This window comes from Ambystoma mexicanum, chromosome 9, assembly GCF_040938575.1.
Source record: "Ambystoma mexicanum isolate Mex_15411 chromosome 9, UKY_AmexF1_1, whole genome shotgun sequence".
Lineage (NCBI taxonomy): Eukaryota > Metazoa > Chordata > Amphibia > Caudata > Ambystomatidae > Ambystoma > Ambystoma mexicanum.
Genome location: NC_090931.1, coordinates 147,735,520 through 147,756,353, shown reverse-complemented (window position 1 = coordinate 147,756,353; position 20,834 = coordinate 147,735,520). Strand labels below are relative to the sequence as shown.

General features: G+C 45.2%; 1 protein-coding gene across 1 annotated transcript in view; it reads left to right on the top strand.

Moving 5' to 3' along the window:
• LOC138487773 (nicotinamide N-methyltransferase-like) overlaps positions 1 to 20,834 on the top strand; it is a 30,296-nt gene that overhangs the window by 417 nt on the left and 9,045 nt on the right. The window lies entirely within an intron of this gene.

Sequence of the window (20,834 nt, the reverse complement as noted above, 5' to 3'; positions counted from 1 at the left end):
GGAGAAAGGGGCGGGGCAGTGCAGTACATAGGATAACAGTAGAATAAAAAAAGGCAATAAATAATAAAATAAAAGTGCGGCCAGCAGGTGGCAAGTGCAAAGGTAACTGCAGACATCGGGTGTCAAGTGCTAGCAGGGGCTCTAGGAATACAGAACCAGTCCCCGGGTGCAAGGTTTGCTAGGGGGGGCAGTGCAGGTGTGCAACTGGCAGGGGAGGGGACCTGGGCCCGAGATCAGAGGGTAGCCAGGTAACAAGTGCAGTTTCAGATTCAGACAGGAGATCAGCAGGGGAGAGGAGGAGAGAAAGCAGAAGCAAAGAGGAAGGTCTTGAGGCGCTTCCAGAACCACCAGAGATGGTTCTCTTCAAGTTTCAGAGAGGCAGGGAGGCAGTTCCAGAGGGAGGCCCCAGCAGAAGAAAGAGATCTACCACCAACACGCTGCTTGCAGAAGCGACTCCCCTGAGGGAGTTGGAGGCGGATGAGCGAAGAGCTCGAGAAGGAAGATATTTAGGAAGAGAGAGTTGAAGATATTGAGGTCCCAGGCCCCAGAAGGCCTTGTGGACAATGCAGATGGTTTTGAATTTAATCCACGCCACCATTGAGAGCCAGTGCAGAGATTTCAGTCGTAGAGAGGTACGATCCCTGGGCTTGAGGCCAAGGACAAGTCTGGCAGTCCTGTTTTGGATGAGTTGCAGAGGGCGAAGAGTAGAGGCAGGCAGATTTAAAAAGAGGCTCTTGTAGTAGTCCAGCCTAGAGAGAACCAGAGCTCTGTAGACAGTGAGTTTCTGGGGGAAGGAGAGGAAAGGAAGAATACCTCTGAAGAGGTGCAGCTTGTAGTGTGACTTCTTAGAGACGTCAGAGATGTGAGGAGAGAAGTGTGGAGTCAAAGATGACCCCGATGTTTTTAGCCTCACAGGTGGGCGCAGGAAGAAGGCCAAAAGAGGCCAGCCAGAGAGTGACAGAAAAGGAGGGAGTATGTGTGCCGATGAGGAGAATCTCAGTCTTACTGGCATTAAGGCAGAGATCATTGGCGGCACACCACTCCTGGATGGGGGACAGACAGTCAGAGATGATAGAAGAAGAGGTGGCAGAAGGGAGCCTGAAAATGAGTTGAGTGTCATCCACATAGCACTGAAAGTTGGGGCAGAGAGCAGCAATGCAGTGGGCAAGAAGTGCCAGATATTGTTTGAACAGCCAAGGCGAGATGTTAGACCCCTGGGGAACACCACAGGTAGAAATAGAGATAGAGAAGAGGAAGGACCCAAGTTGGACCTGGGAGGGCTGATCGGAGAGGAAGGAGGTCAGCCAAGCCAGTGCCAGATCAGTGATACCCAGGTTATCACAGAGACGGTTGAGCAGGATGGCATGGTTGACCCATGTCAAAGGCAGAAGAGAGATCAAGCAAGATGAGGACACAGGGGATGTTGGAATTGAGGTTGGAGAGAAGGTCTTCATGTCTGTTCAGGAGAGCAGTTTCTGGGCTTCTGGCAGCTCTGAAGCAGACTGATGGTCATGGAGAAAACCAACAGATTTAGAGTGAAGAAGAAGATGGGAGATTGCCAGCTTTTCCCAGAGTTTGCCTAGGAAAAGAGTGATGGATATTGGATGATAGTTAGCCGGGCAGGAAGGGTTGGCACAGGGTTTCTTAAGAAGAGGGTGCACAGGAGAGTGCTTCAGGGGGGAGGGGAAGACTCCAGTGTCAAAGGAGTGGTTGCAAAAGTCAGCCAGAGCAGGAGCCAGGGTGTCAATGTGGTCCTTGATGGTTTTGGAGGAACAGGGGTGAACCTGTTTTGACGAGACTTTCATAGATCGGACTTGTCTAGAAAACTCATCTGAGGAGAACAGGGGAAAGGCAGAGAAGGAGGGAGGAGAGGTGGCTGAAGAAGGGCCAGGGGAGGAGCATGGAGTAGATGGAGGAGGGGGAGAGGAAGAGAGAGAGGACAGGTTGTCCTGAGTTTTAGAGCTGAAATGAGAAGTCAGGGCCGTGCAGAGGACCTGGGAGGGGACAGGAGAGGTAGAGACTGCAGCAGGATTGGCCAGCTTCTTGCAGATATTAAAGAGTTCAGACGAGTTGTTAGATGCTGCACAGATGCAGGATTGGATGTGGGCTCTCTTCTTGGTGCGGACGGAGAGTCGGTATTGCCTTTGGAGCAAGCGGCAGGCCAGTTTGTCAGAGGATATACCAGAAACACTCCATTTGCTCTCAGCTACCCTGCACTTGCGTTTAAGGGTGGTGAGGTCTGAGTCGTACCAGAAGTTGCACTTGGCTTTGGGCTTCAAGCAGATCCTCATGACAGGGGCAAGAACATTGAGAGTATCAGATATAGCAGAGTGGAGCATGGAACGGGCTGTGTTAGGGTGTGAGTCAGCCAAGGGTGGGACGGGCAGGTGAGAAAATGGAGGCAAAAGCCTCAACTGACACACGATACATGGGTTGAATAACCAAGAAGGCAGGTGACAGTGCTTGAGTTGGCTTGGCCTGAGGGATAGGGTGAGATCTGAGGAAAGAAGAAAGTGATAAATCCAGGAGAGAGGAGTGGTGAGAGGGATCGAAAAGGGAAGTTCTGAAGAGATCAGAGCATCCAGAGTGTGCCCTGCAGAGTGCGTCGGGCCAGAGGGAAGAATTGATAGTGAGAGAGAGTCACCGAGGTCACGAAAGAGTCCAGTGGAAGCCAGGAAGCATCCAGGTGGATGTTGAAGTCTCCAAGAAGGAGGAGTTGAGTGGTTGAGACCAGGAGGGAAGAGGAGCAGTCCGCCCACTCAGAGAGGAAGGAGGAGATCTGACCAGGTGGCCGATAGATGGTAGCCACAGTAAGGGAATGGCCAGGAGAGAGACAGAGCCAGCAGACGAGGCATTCGAAAGAGGAGTAGGCTGCATGGGAATGACAGAGGCAGGAATCCACTCAGGGAAACCAGGGCTACACCCTTTCCTGAACAGTTGGATCTGGGCACGGAGAGAATCTTATAGCAATCAGGAAGGAGAGTGTCAAAGCCAGTGACAGAGCTGGCTGTGAACCATGTCTCGGTGAGACCGAGGACATTGAGGTCAAGTTCCTCAAGGAGGCGGCAGATGTCAGATGAGTGTTTGACAGCTGAGCGAGAATTTAGAGTGGCAATATGGAGAAGGTTGCCATCCTTGAAAGACTTCTGGGGAGTGGTACGAATCAGTGGCACACCCTGCGGAGGTGTAGAAGCAGCCCTAGAGGGGGCAGAAGAGGAAGGGGGAGAGGGTAAAGTAGCCAAGGAGGAGACAGCAGGGGTAGGTGAGGAATCCATGGAGGGAAGAGAGGGGACAGCAGGAGAAGGAAGGAAATTGATGATGTGCGGGAAGCATCTATCAAAGAGGAAAAGGGTGCCTTGAGGGTCCTGGACCAATATGGTACCATTCAAGTAAACATTCATGATGAACTTAGAGGAGTGGAAGGAGGCCAATAGGGCCTCCCACCGTGTGCCGCCATTAATGGGAGAGGAAGAGAAAGGAGAGAGCACAGAGACCATATGTAGAGTCTATAGGTCTGGCGAGGGAATGACAAAGAGGATATCAGTGAAATTTTGCATGGAGGAGGCACTGTTATAGGTGTCCGCGATAGGGAGGCCTTGGTTGGAGATGAGGATGTCCTTTTTAAGCTTCTTCCTACCAGATTTAGTGAGGAGAGCAGGATAGAGAATCAGTTAGAAAAGATAGGAGAGACAGAGAACACCATAGAGTAGGTAGGGAGAGGAGAGAAGAAGAAGGGAGTGAGAAGTAGTATGAGAGAGCACTAGGGAAGGACACAGGGCAGGGAGAAAGCAGACGAGACAGAGAGAAATGAGACAAGTTGACAATTGGACAAGATGACAGGCGCTTAGATAGTGGTAGAAAGGTTTGCTAGGTGAATGCTTTGCTAGGAGGCAAAGCCACAGAACGGCATTACTATCACAATGAGTGAATTTGCAGGTGAAGAAAACAGGACAATTTTCAGGTATGTAATTAGAGCCCCCAATCTACTGTGCGACCTTAGGCAACTCCAACTGCCTGAACACAGACCATAGTTTTATTTGATCTACATAGTCTAAGGCTGACTTCAGATCTATGAAGGTGAGATGGATTGGAACTTCATGGATGACCATTTCTGTTGACATTGTCAGTTGTAAATTTAGACTATGCATAACTGTGCCAAAACCTTGCATAAAGCAGAATTGGGTATCCCCTCACCAGGATATTTTGCAGAGTATGTCGAGTATTCATCTTGTTATAATTGACTTTTCGTGGGAAACAAAAAATGTCTATCAAACACATCAAACATTCTGGTCAGAACAGGAGTGCATACATGAATGCAACTGCTCTGAGGGCGTCCACAGCCGTCCTGGGCTTTTAGACTAAGCCTGACCAAGTAATACCTTGGTGATGTCATCCAAGGAAAAGACAATTTCTTGTTCCTTGTCATGAGAAGGGTCAGAAATTGAATGGTCGTCCACCCCATCTATTGGATCATGAAAGCCCCCAGTCATACATACCGAGCATGTGAATATGAGCAGAAATGGGATACACACATACCTGTGCTGGAATTTGAGACTTTCAAAGGGTTTACCATTCTGGGCAGCATTAGAAGTGACTCTTAAAAGATTCCAAAGAATCATTAGTGGCTATAGCTGACTGTAATCCCTACTAAATTACATTAACTGTTTCATGCTTCCTATGTCTAACAGCCAATTTGTATTCTGGTCTCGCTGCTCTGATCTTATTTGTGCAAAGAGGTGTTATTAAACTTTTTTCTTGACAGTATCTGTCTAATGCTTATTTTCATTGCTAATAGAATGTCAACACTCAACTTAGTTTTAAAGTCCTGCACATTTCATTATGCCAGGGAGCCAGAATTAATGTTCATTATTTGACTCATTGATACTGCGCAGAAATTGATGTGAGTCAACGTCGAATGTTACAGCTTCTTGGCACCCAATCAAGCGATAACAAGGGTTTTTTCAAAGATAGGTAGGCCACGTCTGGGAGGGATAGCTGCATGGCTCTTCTTTAGAGCATGGTACCTAAGGCCGGGGGGGGCTGGGAAAACAACAGCAGAGTGGAGCCAGTGAGGCCTGTTTGAGAAATTGGGCTGACCATTTGGCCTCCCTCTCTGACAGGTGTACAGGTCCCTCACAGACACTTTGACTCATCAAGGGCAGCGATCCCTGCAATAAATGAAGCTGGGTGGGTAAAGAAACCTGAGCTGAAAGGAGTTTATTGTGATGAGTTCACTAGGCACAACGCAACAGCAGGAACATACACAAAGCAGAGGCAAGAGCAGACAATATATTTTGCTGGAATCACAGTGGACAGATGAGATACTGATGATGAATGGCTTTGCGAGGCAAAGGGTGTGGGCAGAGAGAGAGGCAGCTTTTTTGAGGCTTTCATCAAACGCAGGGGGCTTGCATCTTCTGTTGCTGAACTCGTGAAACAAACCTCAGATAGAGTTAAGACTTGCAGTAGCTCCAGGAAGTACTGAGACCCATATATACTAAAATACAAATGATCAGGGAGAACCCGAATATAGAAAAAGGATTTAATGAGTTTACTTTATAAATTAATTAGAATGTAAACATCATAATTTCGTAGGTCAAGTTAGTGTAAACCATTTACCTGACAATGGTTTATACAAAGTGTGTCACAGGAAAGGACAAAATTAAGCAACAATACATTGTGAACATAGCAAAATTGGACATGTGAAGAAACCACAAACATACATTTTTTAACAAAGGCAGGAGGTCCCATTACATTAATTGGCAACCATAAGTCATTGTCTCTTCTGGAAAACATCACCGTAGCAGACAGTATGAACAATCAATACTGTATCAGGATGTTGACACAGTTTTGTTTGGCCATAAGAAGAAAATGCTGTCGGTAAGGTGGCCTTTATCAGGATGGGTACACATTGATGGGAGTTCAGTTAATGAATTTTCTTGTGTATATCTTCAAATAATCAAGAAAACGCAAGAGGAGGGTCTGAACTGTCGGGTGATTTAGCAAACATGGGGCCTCATTAGGACGCTGGCGGCCACGGATTGAACAGTGCCGGTAAGGGACCGGCACCGTTCATTCCGGGCCGCCACATTATGAGGTCTGCAGCGGGGCTCACTCTACACGCCTGGTCAGACCAGACCTGCAGAGCAGGACCTGCTAGCAGACCAGGAAGCTAACAACGGGCCCATCATTAATGGGCCCATTGTTAGCATCCAATTTTGTCAATGTAAACCTCTCTCTCTTTATCTCTCTATGTCTCTTTCTTTCTCTCTCTTTCTCTCTCATTCTCTCTTTCTCTCTCTATCTCTCTATCTCTCTCTCTCTCTCTCTCTCTCTCTCTATCTCGCTATCTCACTCTATCTGTCTCACACTCTCTCCAATTTATGCAATCATGCAATGTAAATTGTGTGCAATGAGGATCAGGACATCTTCACAGAAGGGGAGGGTCTTGATTTTGGATGCAGCACATTAGCTTAAGTGAAGTGTAGCAGTTTGTGGATTGCCTGAAAACTTTAGTCCAAAGGGAGGTAGTATCCAAGAGGTTAACGCAACCTTTGAAAGGTGCAAACATGTGTGAGTCCCTCTACAGAAAACAAATGCAGACACATATCTTGTTTAACCCACTCAGGAGGATTATGTGGGGTGAAATAACCCTGAATGTCATAACCAAAGGCTGTTGTCAGTATGAGGTCTCCCCAAAATGTAAGGCTTGTTTTGAATTAACATGGAAATAAGGCCCTGCAATTTCAAAGCGAAAAGGAATGAAATTAGGCATCTAAACTTGGAGATGCCTAAAAATGTTCATTGCCTCACAGAAGGGAAAGACACAAGACTATATTTGCAAAAAGTTTCAAATGGCTGAAGTCCTGTTGTCAGAAACAGAAGTATCCAGCATGTTACAAGAACATGCCAATATTGTGTGTAAGCCTGCACAGCAGAATGGAGTTGTTTACTGTGACAGAAGTATTTCTGTAAAAAAATCATTTTCCCCTTAATATATTAAAGACATGCTCATGAAAATGTGTGCAAGAAGTATAATAGAGGTACTTAAGTTTGTCCATCATGAGCCCATCACAAGAGGAAAAAATAATTTGCAGAATCTGCAAGGAGATGTTGAATTGCAGCAGAGTGGAAGCCATTCACGGCTGGAGTTGAAGAAGGACATTTCAATTGTGCCTTTAAAGGGATAATCTGAGCATTCAGATGGACAGCTAACATCTTTAATATAATGGCGCCCTTCTGTGATCACTATTTACATGAAATTACTTCTGCAAGGGTTTATATGTTTAGATTGGGTGCATTTGCTAAGAGTTGATTTAAACGTCAAATGTTTGCAGTGAGGCAGGCCGAAATCCTAGTTTCATTTCTCTGCTTTGGGTTCCCCAAGTGTGAAACTAGATTTTAAAGGCCTGTTGTCATGGGAATTAAAGTCTGTTGCTTCTTAAAGTATGAGCCCATTCTGTTAAAAATACAAACCTAAGGCTGGGAGAGATCCTTTATGTGGGGGACGAGATAAGAACATTCTTCTGTTCCCCATTTTTATGACTAAAACCACTTAGGCCATAATAAAGCTGGCCATTAGCCCTTGAAGCCTTTGGCTAATCTAAACACAGGAACTCCTCTTGACGTCAGAGCAAAAACCAGATGCTTTCCAAACGTGGGGGCCAGAATTGAGGAGCAGTGGCACAACCATTGCACAGAATGGGACGTATGCTTTTTATGGGATAACTTTGGCAATATTGATCATTCACGATTCATGTTGCGATTTCTGAAAAGCTGTCAGCGACCCGCTTCTGGTGAAAAATGATTTTGGTTAAACCAACATACCAAAGGATATGAGGAAAAACGTGATTGTGATCTCTAAATAAATGTGAGAACCATACAAATTTGAAAAAAAGATGGAAAATGCTATCCATATTTCACCCACCGAGTGCCATATTTTTCATTAATATAGTTCAGGAGAAAAGGAGAAAATACTGTGGCTTCGCACCAGTAGATCGCACAGACATCTGATAAAGTACATGCGTTTCAGAAAAAAATTGATGATGGATTGGGTCTCCTCTCTTGGCTTCCCAAAACACACCCACATTCTCTGGACTTATTAGCCCACAGATGGGAGGGAACCCTTGAACACTGCCATATACATTCTGTGAGAACTATGACACATCTTTGATATCATTTCTCTTATAAATAAGTCACTCCACCTCAAATCAGGACTTTCCCTACCAAATCTGAGGTGTGCAGCTGACCAAATCAGGAACCATACTTGCAGAGTGGGGCCTAAATCTTGGGGTGAAGCCAGGAGCTGTAGTAGCTGAAGTGGGACCCTTTTTGGTGGACAGAGAGAAGCCTTGACTGACCCCTTGATTGTCCCCACAGTGAAGCTCTGGGGCCCCCGTGATGTCCATTAAGCCCTCTCCTGTAAGTATGTACATCCCCATCCATAGATTAAATAAGCCCTATCTTCTTCAGCATTGCCACAGAGATTCCCCCATGGGAAAATCCCATCTTCTTTCTTTGTGTAATTCAGTAGTTTTTCCTATTGAAAAATGTTTCAATTGTCTGTGTCCCATTTGAAGAATCCTTTGTTTGCCTTTGCATTTCAGTCATTTCCCCTTGAAGAATCTCCAGTTGCTTGTGTAGATCCATAGTCTATATTTTTCGGTAAACCAATTAATTTCCACATTATTTCACGGGATCGAAATAGTTGGAATTCATAACTAACTATCTCTTCCAGTGTCTTATGAGTCATTATAGTTACAAAGTGTTCCCGTGAAAGAATTAATTCCATTAAGAGCCGAAACCGAATTTGCTTGTGTGTTTAAATGTTATTTTCCAAAACAAATTTCTATTTGCATCTGTCAATTTAACCCCAAACCGTTTTCTTATTGTGAGTAATCTCTTTGCCCCCCGAGCCTACCTGTTATGTGCCTCTATCATTTGAACTGAAAACCTATTTTCCTATTGCGAGTTCCCCATTGCCTAAAGTGTGCCTGTCATTTATAGCCTTAGTAAAAACCAATATCATTTGCATTTTCGTTTCCCTAGAAATTCAGCTTAACCTTTAAAAAAACGTTTTTCCTGATCTAGTCCTCTTCCCCTACTATATTTTGATAACAAATTTTCGATTGCATTTCCTTTCCATTTGCCCATGTGTTGCATGTACTAAAACCGATTTTCCTGTTGTTATGTCATGTTACTTGGCATTTATATAGCGCTCTATATATCATTGGTATGACCTCAAAGCGCAGGTAGATTGAACTCCCTTGGGAACCAATTTCAGGTCAGTAGGAAGTTGAATGTGTTTGAAGTCTGGTGAGTGGACATCCAGACTGGGTTTGGCTGTGTTAGGCCTGAAGGATGCTTATGTGAGCAGTTAGGCCAGAATGTCATGGGAAAGCTGCATTTTTTAGGGTGATGAGGTGTTCATGGGTTCATGGGGTATTGTTCGTATGTGAACAGCTACGCCAAATTTATCAGGGGTATAGCTGTGTTCTAGCTGTGTGATGGTGCATAGTCGAGAGTAGGCGTAGGGATGTGATATGGTATGATGGTTCATCTTTAAAGCGCCTGTGACCAGGCATGTGCACAGGATGGCAGGGAACACATTGACATACTGACACACAGTGACAGTGGGTTGGTCTTACAGTGACAGGAGGGAGCATACGGATATATAGCAACAGCATGGGGGGCAGGAAAGCAGAGGACAACAGTGACACATGGGCATATATAGTAACAGCATGGGGGACAAGAAAGCAGAGGACACAGTGACATATGGGCACACATGGTGACGAGAAGTTTGGGTATTACATTGGGATACATAGCAGCATCACGGGAACAGGATAGCAGGGAGCACAGCGACACACAGACACACAGTGATAGGGGCTAGGCTTACAGCTATAGGATGGCACATAGGGATATACTGCAACCCCATGGGGGACTAGAAGACAGGGTATACAAAGACACGAGTAGGGTGGGCACATATGGGAATTATCCATTCCATCAATGAATCATTCTATTTCTTCCATTTCTTCATCCAATTATTCCATTTACCCATTCCATCAGTGCATCCATCTGTTTTTCATTTCTTCATTCATTCATTACATCCATTTGCTCCATCCATCCAAAGTCGTCCGTCGCTTCCATCAATTCCATCACTTCCATCACTTCCATTCCATTAATTCAGTCCATCTATTCCATCCATCAACTCTATATGCATACATTCCATTTGTTCCATCCATTCCATTGATCAATTCCATATACATAAATTCCATTCATTCTGCATGTATCCATGCCATCCATTCTATCAATTTGTTCACGTGTGTCCATCCATTTTATTCATTCCATCCCTTCCATCCATTCCATCCATCAATTCCGTCCACTCCACCCATTCACTTCATCCATCTATTTCATCCATTCCGTCCATTCATCCATCCATTCCATCCACTCCACCCATCCAATAGATTCATCCATCCAATCCATCCCCTCCATTCAATTACATCTCATCCATTCCATCCATTGCCTCCAATCCATCCACTTCATCTATTCCATCCATTTCATTCATTCCATTCATTCATCCATTCCATCCATCCATCCATCCATCCATCTATTCGCCCACTCCATCCATCTAATCGATCCATCCATCCAAACCATCCACTCCATCCAATTGCATCTCATCCATTCCATCCATTTCCTCCATTCCATTCATCTGAAGCTTTCAGTCCCTTCCATCAATTCCATCACTTCTATTCCATCCATTTAGTCCATCCATGCCATCCGTCTATTCCATCCATCGACTCCACATGCATACATTCCATCCATTCCATCCATCAATTCCATTAATTCCACATGTATCCATGCCATCCATTCTATCAATTTTTTCGCGTGTGCCCATTAATGTTATTCATTCCATCCCTTCCATCCATCCCTTCCATCAATTCTGTCCACTCCATCCATCTATTTCATCCATTCCGTCCATTCATCCATCAATTCCATATACATACATTCCATCCGTTCCATCCATAAATTCCATATACATACATTCAATTCTTTCTGCATGTATCCATGCCATTCATTCTATCAATGTTTCTGCATGTGTTCATCCATTGTATTCATTCCATCCTTTCATCCATTCCATCCATCCATTCGGTCCATTCCATCCATCCATCCATCAAAATCATGCATCTATTCCATCGGTTCCATTGACTCCATCCACTTCATTCATGCCACCCATTTCATGCATTCCATCTATTTCATCCATTCCATCCATCCATTCCATCCACTCAATCCATCCAATCGATCCATCCATCCAATCCATCCCCTTCATCCAATTCCATCTCATCCATTCCATCCATTTCCTCCATTCCATACACATACATTCCATTAATTCCGCATGTATCCATGCCATCCATTATATCCATTTTTTCACATGTGTCCATCCATTTTATTCATTCCATCCCTTACATCCATTCCATCCATCAATTCTGTCTACTCAATCCATCCACTCCATCCATCTATTTAATCCATTCCGTCCATTCATCCATCATTTCCATATACATACATTCCATCCGTTCCATCCGTTCCATCCATCAATTCCATATAAATAAGTTCTATTCTTTCCGCATGTATCCATGCCATCATTTCTATCAATTTTTCCGCATGTGTCCTTCCATTTTATTAATTCCATCCTTTCCATCCATTCCATCCATCCATTCCGTCCACTCCATCCATCCAATCGATTCATCCATCCAATCCATCCCCTCAATCCAATTCCATCTCATCCATTCCATCCATTTCCTCCAATCCATCCATCTCATCTATTCCATTCATTTAATCTTTTCCATCCATTTCATCCATTCCAGCCATTCTATCCATTCCATCCATCCCCTGCATCCATTCCATTCATTACATCCATTTCATCCTTGCCATCCATTTCCTGCGTTCCATCCTTTCCATCCATTCCATCCATCCAATCGATCCATTCATCCAAACCATCCTCTCCATCCATTTGCATCTCATCCATTCCATCCATTTCTTCCATTCCATCCATTTCATCTATTCTTTCCATTTCATCCATTCCATCTATTTCATCTATTCTATCCATTCCATCCATCCATCTCAATCATCCATTCCATCCATTCCATCCATTCCATTCATAACATCCACTTCATCCATGCCATCCATTTCATGCTTTCCATCTATTTCGTCCATTACATCCATTCCATCCATCCACTCCATCCATCCTTTCCATCCGTTCCATCCGTTCCATCCGTTCCATCCATCCATCCATCCATCCATCCATCCATCCATCCATCCACCCATTCCACCCATTTCATCCATCCATTGAATCCATTGCATCGGTAAAATCCATTTCATCCGTTCCATACGTTCCGTCCATTTCATCCATTCTGTTCCATCCACTCCATCCATCTATCCATTCCATCCATCTATTTCATCCATCCAGTCCATTAATTCTGTCCACTCATTCCATTCCATCCAGCTATCAGCTCCATATACATCCATTCCATCCATTCCATCCATGTCATCCATGTCATCCATGTCATCCATGTCATCAGTTCCATCCACTTAATCTATTTCATCCATTCCATCCATGCCATCCATTCCATCCATTCTGTCCACTCCATCCATCAATTCCATATCCATATATTCCATCCATTCCATTCATCAATTCCATATACATACCTTCCATTCACTCCACATGCATCCATGCCCTCCATTCCATCCACAAGTGTCCATTCATTCCATCCGTCCAATCCATCCATTCCATCCATCCATCCATCCATTCCATCAATGTCATCCATTCCCTCCATCTCATTCATTCCATATACATAACTTGGATTCATTCCACATCACATACATCCATGCCATACATTCCATCCATTCACTCCACATGCATCCATCCTTTCCATTCACTCCATCCATTCCATCCATTCACTCCACTTGTCCGTTCCATCCGTCCCTTCCATCTACTCACTCCACCCACTCACCCAATCCTTCCATTCCATTCATCCATTATATCTTGTGGGTAAGATCTAAAGATCATTGTTCAGTGTTCATATACGGATGTCTATAGTCAAATCAGTGGGCGTATTCATTGAGGACAAGGTTGGGAGTCCTATTGTGTATTTAGTCATTGGGATGTTGGTAGTTCAGACGCATCTTTATGGTTGTTGGTGTTGTTGAAAGAGCCATGTTTTTAGTAATCTGCGGAATGTCATATAGTTTTAGGTGTGCCGGATGTGATCTGGAAGCGAGTTCCACAGAGTCGGGGCCAGTTCTGAGAAAGAGGATCCTCCAATCCTGACAAAGTTAGTGGGTGGGATCACTAAAAGGAGGGCAGAGCTTGATGTTAGGGTGTGACGCGGGAGATAGGGTTTTAACTTACCTTGCAGGTACAGTGGGCTGGACTTGTGCACTGCACGATGAGTGATGCACAGGGTTTTGAAAGTGGCCCTTCGTCTGACTATAAACCAATGGATGGTTCTGAGAGCTGGAGAGGTGTGGTCTCTTCCAGGAAGGGTGGATATATTGAGGTTGAATAGGAGAGCAGATAGGCATGCGCCTTGCGGTACTCCAGTATTAACTGAGCGAGCAGCTGAGACAAAAGGGGAGAGGATGGTTATTTGTTTCCTATTGTTGAGGAAGGAGGCGATCCATTTGAGAGTGGAGATGGTCAAGAAGGATTGAGTGGTTAATCGTGTCAATGGCTGCAGACAGGTCGAGGAGAATTAGTGCGGCGCATCCTATGGAGTCTGCAGTGATCTTAAGATCGTCCCAGAATGAGGCTAGAGTGGTTTTGGTCCCCACGGCTCGCCACCAGCACCCTTCTTCTCGAGCACCCCCATCATCCCTTACCAGACCACATCCATAGTAATCCCTCCACCGACCTCACTTCAGCATAATGTCACTCGTCCAAACTCCTACCGCCACCCTGCATCCAACTTCAACCCAAGAACTTTTTGTTTGGACTTGGTTAACTATTTTACCTTGTCCCAAGGTAAAGGGGAACCTTTTTCCCCTCTCACCTAGTCTTTTACTCTTTTTATGGGTGACCTTAGTATGTCTCTCCATAGTGTATGGTTGGCGTTATAGTTTCCCCTAAGAAATAGGGGCTGAGAAAGATACATTTGAGAGATTAGAAATAGAACAGGCTACATTTAATCAGGCCTTGAGGAACCCTGAACAGTTAGGGAATGGAAGGGCAACCCCTGATTATGGTGTGATGTCCTCTGTACCAGGGACCTCAAGCCAACCAACCACTGTGTATGCGCAAGGCGCTGCTAACGTCATGCCTATGAGTTCACAAGAACTGGGAACCATGAGGCAGCTGGACTCAATTAGGCCTAGCATGAGTGAGTCAGCAGGCTAGCTCCCATCAGAGATTGATGGATGTGCATCATTGCTTAGGTTGAAAAATATTTTGGCAAACACATCTGACCATCAGGACTCCTATGATGAGAAGATCAGGGAGTTAGTCTGGCAGAGACACAGGTTACAAAGAGACCATCTGGTCCACTTTGAGATAAAGAGGAATCAGAGTTTAGGCCCCCGAAAGAGCACCCTGAAAACCTCCACCCAATCCGGGAAGTGGGGGGAGTTCTCTACCGACCTCGGAAGAAGGGAGAAGCCAGATGAGTACTCCCCTGTGCGAAAAAGGGAGCCCAATGGAAGTGGCCCAGAGAGACCTCAATACAGTAGGGGAGAAGAGACTAGACCATGTCATTCTGGGAGATACTCCCAGTCTCAAAGAATCTGGGAGCATCTAGACGTAAGGGACGGGCCCCAAATAGCAGCAGCTCTGAGTCTGAGGGCGAATGAACTCAAGTGCAATGGAAAAAGAAGGCTGCCAAACAAAAGAGAACTCTGCTAAAAGACCCCATTCGACAAATAAAAGCCATCAGAAACTGCATGACTCTTTACCACAAAAATGCCAAGTACTCCGTCTGGGAGTATCTGGAGCCATATGACCCGATGATGATGTCATTTGGCATCAACAATGACCATAATTCCATGGAGTTTGTCAAGTGGACATTCTCCCCAGAATACTCCAGCTTCTTTGCTGGGCTGGAGGAGCAAAATCATTCAAGATGGTCTACCTACAAGGCGGCTATCTTGAAACACTTCTCCATACACCAGAACCCCCAGGAGGCTTGCAAGGCGGCCTGCAACCTGCAGTGTGTAGAGGATCAGGCACCGAGAGAATTTGTTCAAGAATTGAAGCAGGCATTTGTCCAAACTTCTAGATGGGTGTGCACAAATAGTAGGGAGTTTATTAATACCTATTTTCATGCACTCCCTAAATACATCATGACACAACCGGTTAGGGACTTCAACAATGAAAGGACCCTGGAGTGGGTAATAGAACAGGCTACCCTGATCTATGAAGTCCAAAATCCAGTGGAAAACAAAAATTCGCCCAAAAACCCCAAACCATCCAACAGCACCGCTGCTGCCAAGGTGGCAGAGGTGAAGAATACGCCCATCTTGGACCTAGAAATGGGGGGGCTAAAAATACCCCTCCCTCTAACAAACTGAACTAGAGGTGGAGGAAACCCTCTGACCAGTCCCAAGCGGGGGAAGCCAGGTGGGGTACCCCACAAATTTGCCTACTGAATCTGCCACCTACATTAGCCAGAGGTACAAGGGCAACAGACTCATCTTGGAGTACGTATGGACTCCCTGGGCTCAAGGGGGGGATCCAATCAGGTAATTACGGCCCCAGGAAACTTTCCTCCAAACTTCCCACAAAACTTCCCTCAGGAGGGCAGTAATATTCCACCCTCCAATTCAAGTTTCTTCCCCAGGTACCCTCAAAACCCCAACATTCTGAACAATCCTCCTCTCTCTCCCCGCTTTCAGGATTCTAGATACCCAAATCAGGGAGAAGGGAGACCAAGGATGGAGGTCTAACAGGGAAACCCTTAATAACCAAGCTACTCTAGGAGAAGAGACATCTCCCTTCCTGAAAGCAGCAAAGTTTTGATCCTAAACCCCCATATCAACCAGAGATGATGTCACAACTTGAGATGGCAGGTCCAAAGCTTGACCCACGACCTGAGTCGCATGCTGCCCAGAACAGCTCAACCCAGGGTCTGGCACCCCAGAGCAATGACGGGGAGAAAACCCTCACAACCAACAGGTTCCAGAGGAGGAGGCCAGGGGGGACGGAGATGCAAAGCCATAGAGGAAACTTCCTTCCTCACCTGTGAAAAGCCCCTAGAAACCTCTGAACCTGAACCCAAATCTCCTACCCCTGAAGAGCTGCAACCTAGGGAACAGAGGTCAAGTAGGAGAAACCAAGGGACAAAGAAAACCAATTTTGTGGAGGAAGTCAGTGTCCTCCAGTTTGAAGGGGAAGAATCCCTGGAAGATTCAGGGAAGAAAGTCTTCTCTTTCAAGGACAGGGGGATTCCTCCCAAGGGAAAATGGGTCCCAAAAGACCCTAACTTAGACTGGGTAATTATGGGGACTGACCCAGAACCACCAGTACCTGAACCCCAACAGATTCACCCTGATGACTCAGAAATCAATGAGGGATCCTTCCCTCAAACTGGTTTAAGTGACTGTCTCCAGGAAAAGGGGGACAGCACAGAATCAGGCGAACAAGGGGATTCCTAAATCCCCAAATCTCAGGATGCCAAAATGTCTTTACTGATTCCCGTACTCCGACACAGAAAACTGCCCAAGATCACACAGTGTTATAGTTGAAAATAAAGAAATTAACTGCCCAGCTGGTTCAAAATGCACATTTCCTTTGCCCCTTGAGGAGAAATGAGGCAGGTTTTATGCCTCCATCAAGGTACAAGACCAGTGTGCATTTTCAGTACTGGTGGATACAGGGTCCAAAGCCACCCTTCTATCCAAAAGGCATTTGATCAAATCAATTCAGGGAGGGGGCAGAGTCATCAAGTTCACCTCAAACCTCTTCCTGGACAACTCCTGAACTACGACGGAAATTATATGCCCATCGAGGGGACTACGGGTCTGGAAATCAAAATTGGGTGACATAGGGAGAAACACCTGATCATAGTCATCACTCCAGAGGGCACACCCTGTCTCCTAGTGAATGACCTGCTTCAGAGGTATTCACCCTAATAGACTGTGTGAACAAGGTCCTCTGGACCCAGACTAACCGGCCAATAAATCTAAAACAGAGCATGCATGATGTACGTTTAAATGGCCATATGGTTGAGCAATAGTCTGAACACATTGAATTCCTCTTTAGGTACAATCAAGTCCCCGTAATTACTGTAATTTCTATAGGAGAACAAACTGGGGAGTGGAACCTTTCTCCGTTTTTGAAGATCAGCCTTCCTCCCAGTTTCAAGTGACATTTCACACTGGAAAGAAATATCCTGACATTTTATACAGATCCACGATTTGAAGAAAACCCAAGTTCCATGATAAAAGGTGATGAAAAACCAGCTCAATGTTCGGCTGATATTCAGAAAAAGGGTGAAAAGCTGTTCCTCCCCATTCAGGTAAATGAGGAAGGGGAGCCTGTTCTCACCAGAGTATGCCTGAATAATGGAAAAAGCTTCATCAGCGAAGCATTATTCAGGAAACTCCCAAAAGAACACCATGCCCACATTTAAGCTGATTGATAAGTGGGAAATGGGCCTGGAAACTCCCAATTCCAAACATCTCCTGCCTAGCAGGTGCATGCTAAAAATGTCCCTTGGTGATAAAAGCATAGATCATAATTGTTGGGTTGTGCGAGATGTCCCCTCTGCCTTCTACTTAGGCAGTGACATTCTCAATCGATTCCCAATTAATTTGGACCTAATTAATTACAAAGTTTGGTCCCGACTGCGTGGTAACCCCATGGGCTTTGACAATCCTGAAAAAGCATTTTGGTCAGCTCAATTTGATGCCGTATGCAGTTGAAGTTCAAAGTGGAGAAGAGGTCACTATCACAGGACTGATCCGACAATTCACCATCCCCCTAAAAATTAAGAGAGGACAGAAACTCCAAAACCTGGATGCTTATATAACTTTAAATTATCACCTTTGACAGCAGGGGTTGTATTTGAACCCAATACCACTAGTTGACCTGCAACACGACACCATTCGAATATTGGTGGATAACAACGACCCTAGGAGTATCACTCTGGGTGTATACACCTTCATTGGAATGGTGGTTGATGCCCAATATTTCTCCATTGACCTAGGGAATTAAATCATAGGACAGATCCCCAATGACTGCTACGATTCGGATGATGACTTACCTCCAGAAAAGATGTTCACCTGGCAAGGGGGAATTTCTTGGTGTACTCTTCCTGCCCTCATTGGGGGGGGGAGAGGTGACCGGCAACATCAGGAAGGATGAGATGGTATTTCACGTCAACAATGACTGCCTCTCCGACTAGAAACCTCCTGTTCAGGCCAACACCATAACATGAGATCTCCCCACGCAGCTGGAGGATACTGCGGAAATTGAAAAACCTGAGGTATTTCCAGGCTTCAGGCAGATGGTTGAGGAACGAATCAACCTCGCTGATGCCTGTGAGACTTAGGAGCAAAAGCTGAAACAAGTGTTCCTGGATTTTCAGGAAATCTTTGCCGTGGACTTCTACGACTGTGGTCGCACCGAGATACAGTCTACATCCATACCCACAGACCCTGGGATGGCTCCCGTATTCTTGAAGCAATATCGGTTGCCTCTCACGTCTATGGAGTCACTCACGGAGATCATAAAGAACTTAGAATCCTGTGGAATAATTTGTCCAGTCCACAGTAATAAAACCCAAAGGCCAATGGAGACTTTGTGCAGACCTTAGGAAGTTAAATAAACAGGTCCACATGTCCCGATGGCCTCTTCCCTACATTGATCAGGGAGTGGGCCAGATCCAAGGGTAAAAGGTGTATACCGCCATTGGCCTGACCAATGGTTCCTGGACAGTACTCGTGAGTAGGGAAGACCAGTACAAGCTTGCCTGTACCTTACCTTCGGGGGGGGGGCAGCAGTACATGTGGACCCGCACCCCCTTTGGATATATAAACTCCGGCAATGAATGTAACATTTTTCTACACAAGGCCATGCTGGACTTGGGTGAAAGGGAAACCTGGCCTGTATGGATGATTTTCTAATTAAAAGCTCAACCGTGGAGGAACATATAGTGAATATCCGCTATGTTCTGACCCAGTTGAAGGAAGCCGGAGCAAAACTGTCCTTCCAGAAGGCGCAGTGGTGTAAGACCTGGGTGACCTTCCTAGGGTATGAAATCACCCCTGCAGGTCTTAGTCCCCAGGCGAAAAAAAGGTGAGCCTTACTAAAACTGAAGGACCCTTTGACCCTGCAGGAACTAAGAAGCCTTCTTGGACTGTCTAACTACAGCAGAAACGTCATAGAACACTACGAAGAGGTCCCAAGACTCTTGCTCCATTTATTAAAGGCTGGTGTCAAGTAGGAGTGGGTTCCAGAGCAAGCCGAGGCAGTATAACAACTGAAAAGAAGCCTTTCACAAGCGCCTTGTTTAGCTTACCCCATCAAAAACAAATAGTTCTTGGAGACAGGGTTCTCAAATACTTGCTTAACAGCAGTATTATACCAGAAGCACAACAAGGCCAACAAAGTAATCTCCTATGCGAGTAAGACTTTGTCCTCTGTGGAGTAATAATTAAACAATTGTGAGAAGGCACTCCTGGCAATGGTGTGGGCACTCAAAAATGACTGCCTGTTCATCTAGGGGGAGCACATCGTTGTCAAGACTCCTCACAATCCTTTGCAATATCTCCAAAGTGACAGAATCCGGGAGGGCAACGTGAATAATTCCAGAAGAGTCCCTTCGTGCAAGGTCTGGCTGACTTGCATGATTGCATGATTGTGCTCAAGAAAACTGTCTCGAGGTTGAAAGTCTAAAAACCCAAGACAACATTGAGGCGTATCTGATGTTTCTGCACAAAGTCTATGAGGAAGACATGTGCCAGGGGATGCACACAGATTATGTGGACGGGTGCGCCTACCATGTTGATAACAATGGGGAAAAGGAACCATGGCTGGCGTGGGGAATAGCTGGGTGAATGATTCCCCGGAGCCCTAGAAGTAGTCAGGTGGCAGAGTTGATGGCAGTTCATCAAGCCATTGTTAGGCAGAATCATATGCAGTACCCTTTAGGAACACCACACACAATTAAGACTACAAGTGCAAGTACAAATTCACCTTTGGTACAAGCCTGTACTACACAGTAAAGTGGTAGCGATGGCTGAGCAGCCAGACTTATCTCAAGAGTAAAGTGAGCAGTATCAGAAGTTACACAAAGGACAGCAATTGCTATGGTTCAAACAAACACTGACTCAAGGTTTCGGAATAAAAGAATATACATTTATTTACAACATCAGTTATAAATCAATTCACTATTATAAAGCAGCAGATAATCACAATCTTGATATACTAAACAACACCCAATCAATTCCTGACAAGTTAAGCTCAATATTAAGTGTGAACAAAATGGCACTCCAGCAATTTAAAAAGGGAGAGAAAGACAAGGTTATTCAAAATCAAGCAGCATCAACAAGTAAGTAGGCAGGGAAACTTAGAAAAGGCTTACTACAACTAGGATTCAAATCAATAGGCCTGGGCCAATGTTAATGGTTCTGAGTCTTTGCACAGGATCACACAGTTCAGAGTAGTTCGCAGTTAAGTCTTTGCCGAGAGTTTGGAATGAAGTTGGTCGGAGGAAAAGTTATTTAAAAGAGTAGAGAAGGACAAGCCCTTGGATTGGCGAAAGATTTAAAACACTGTCACTGCGGTCGGATGAAACAAACAACCGGGTTTGAACAGTAGCTTAGAAGAAGTAGAATGCTGTAGCTGA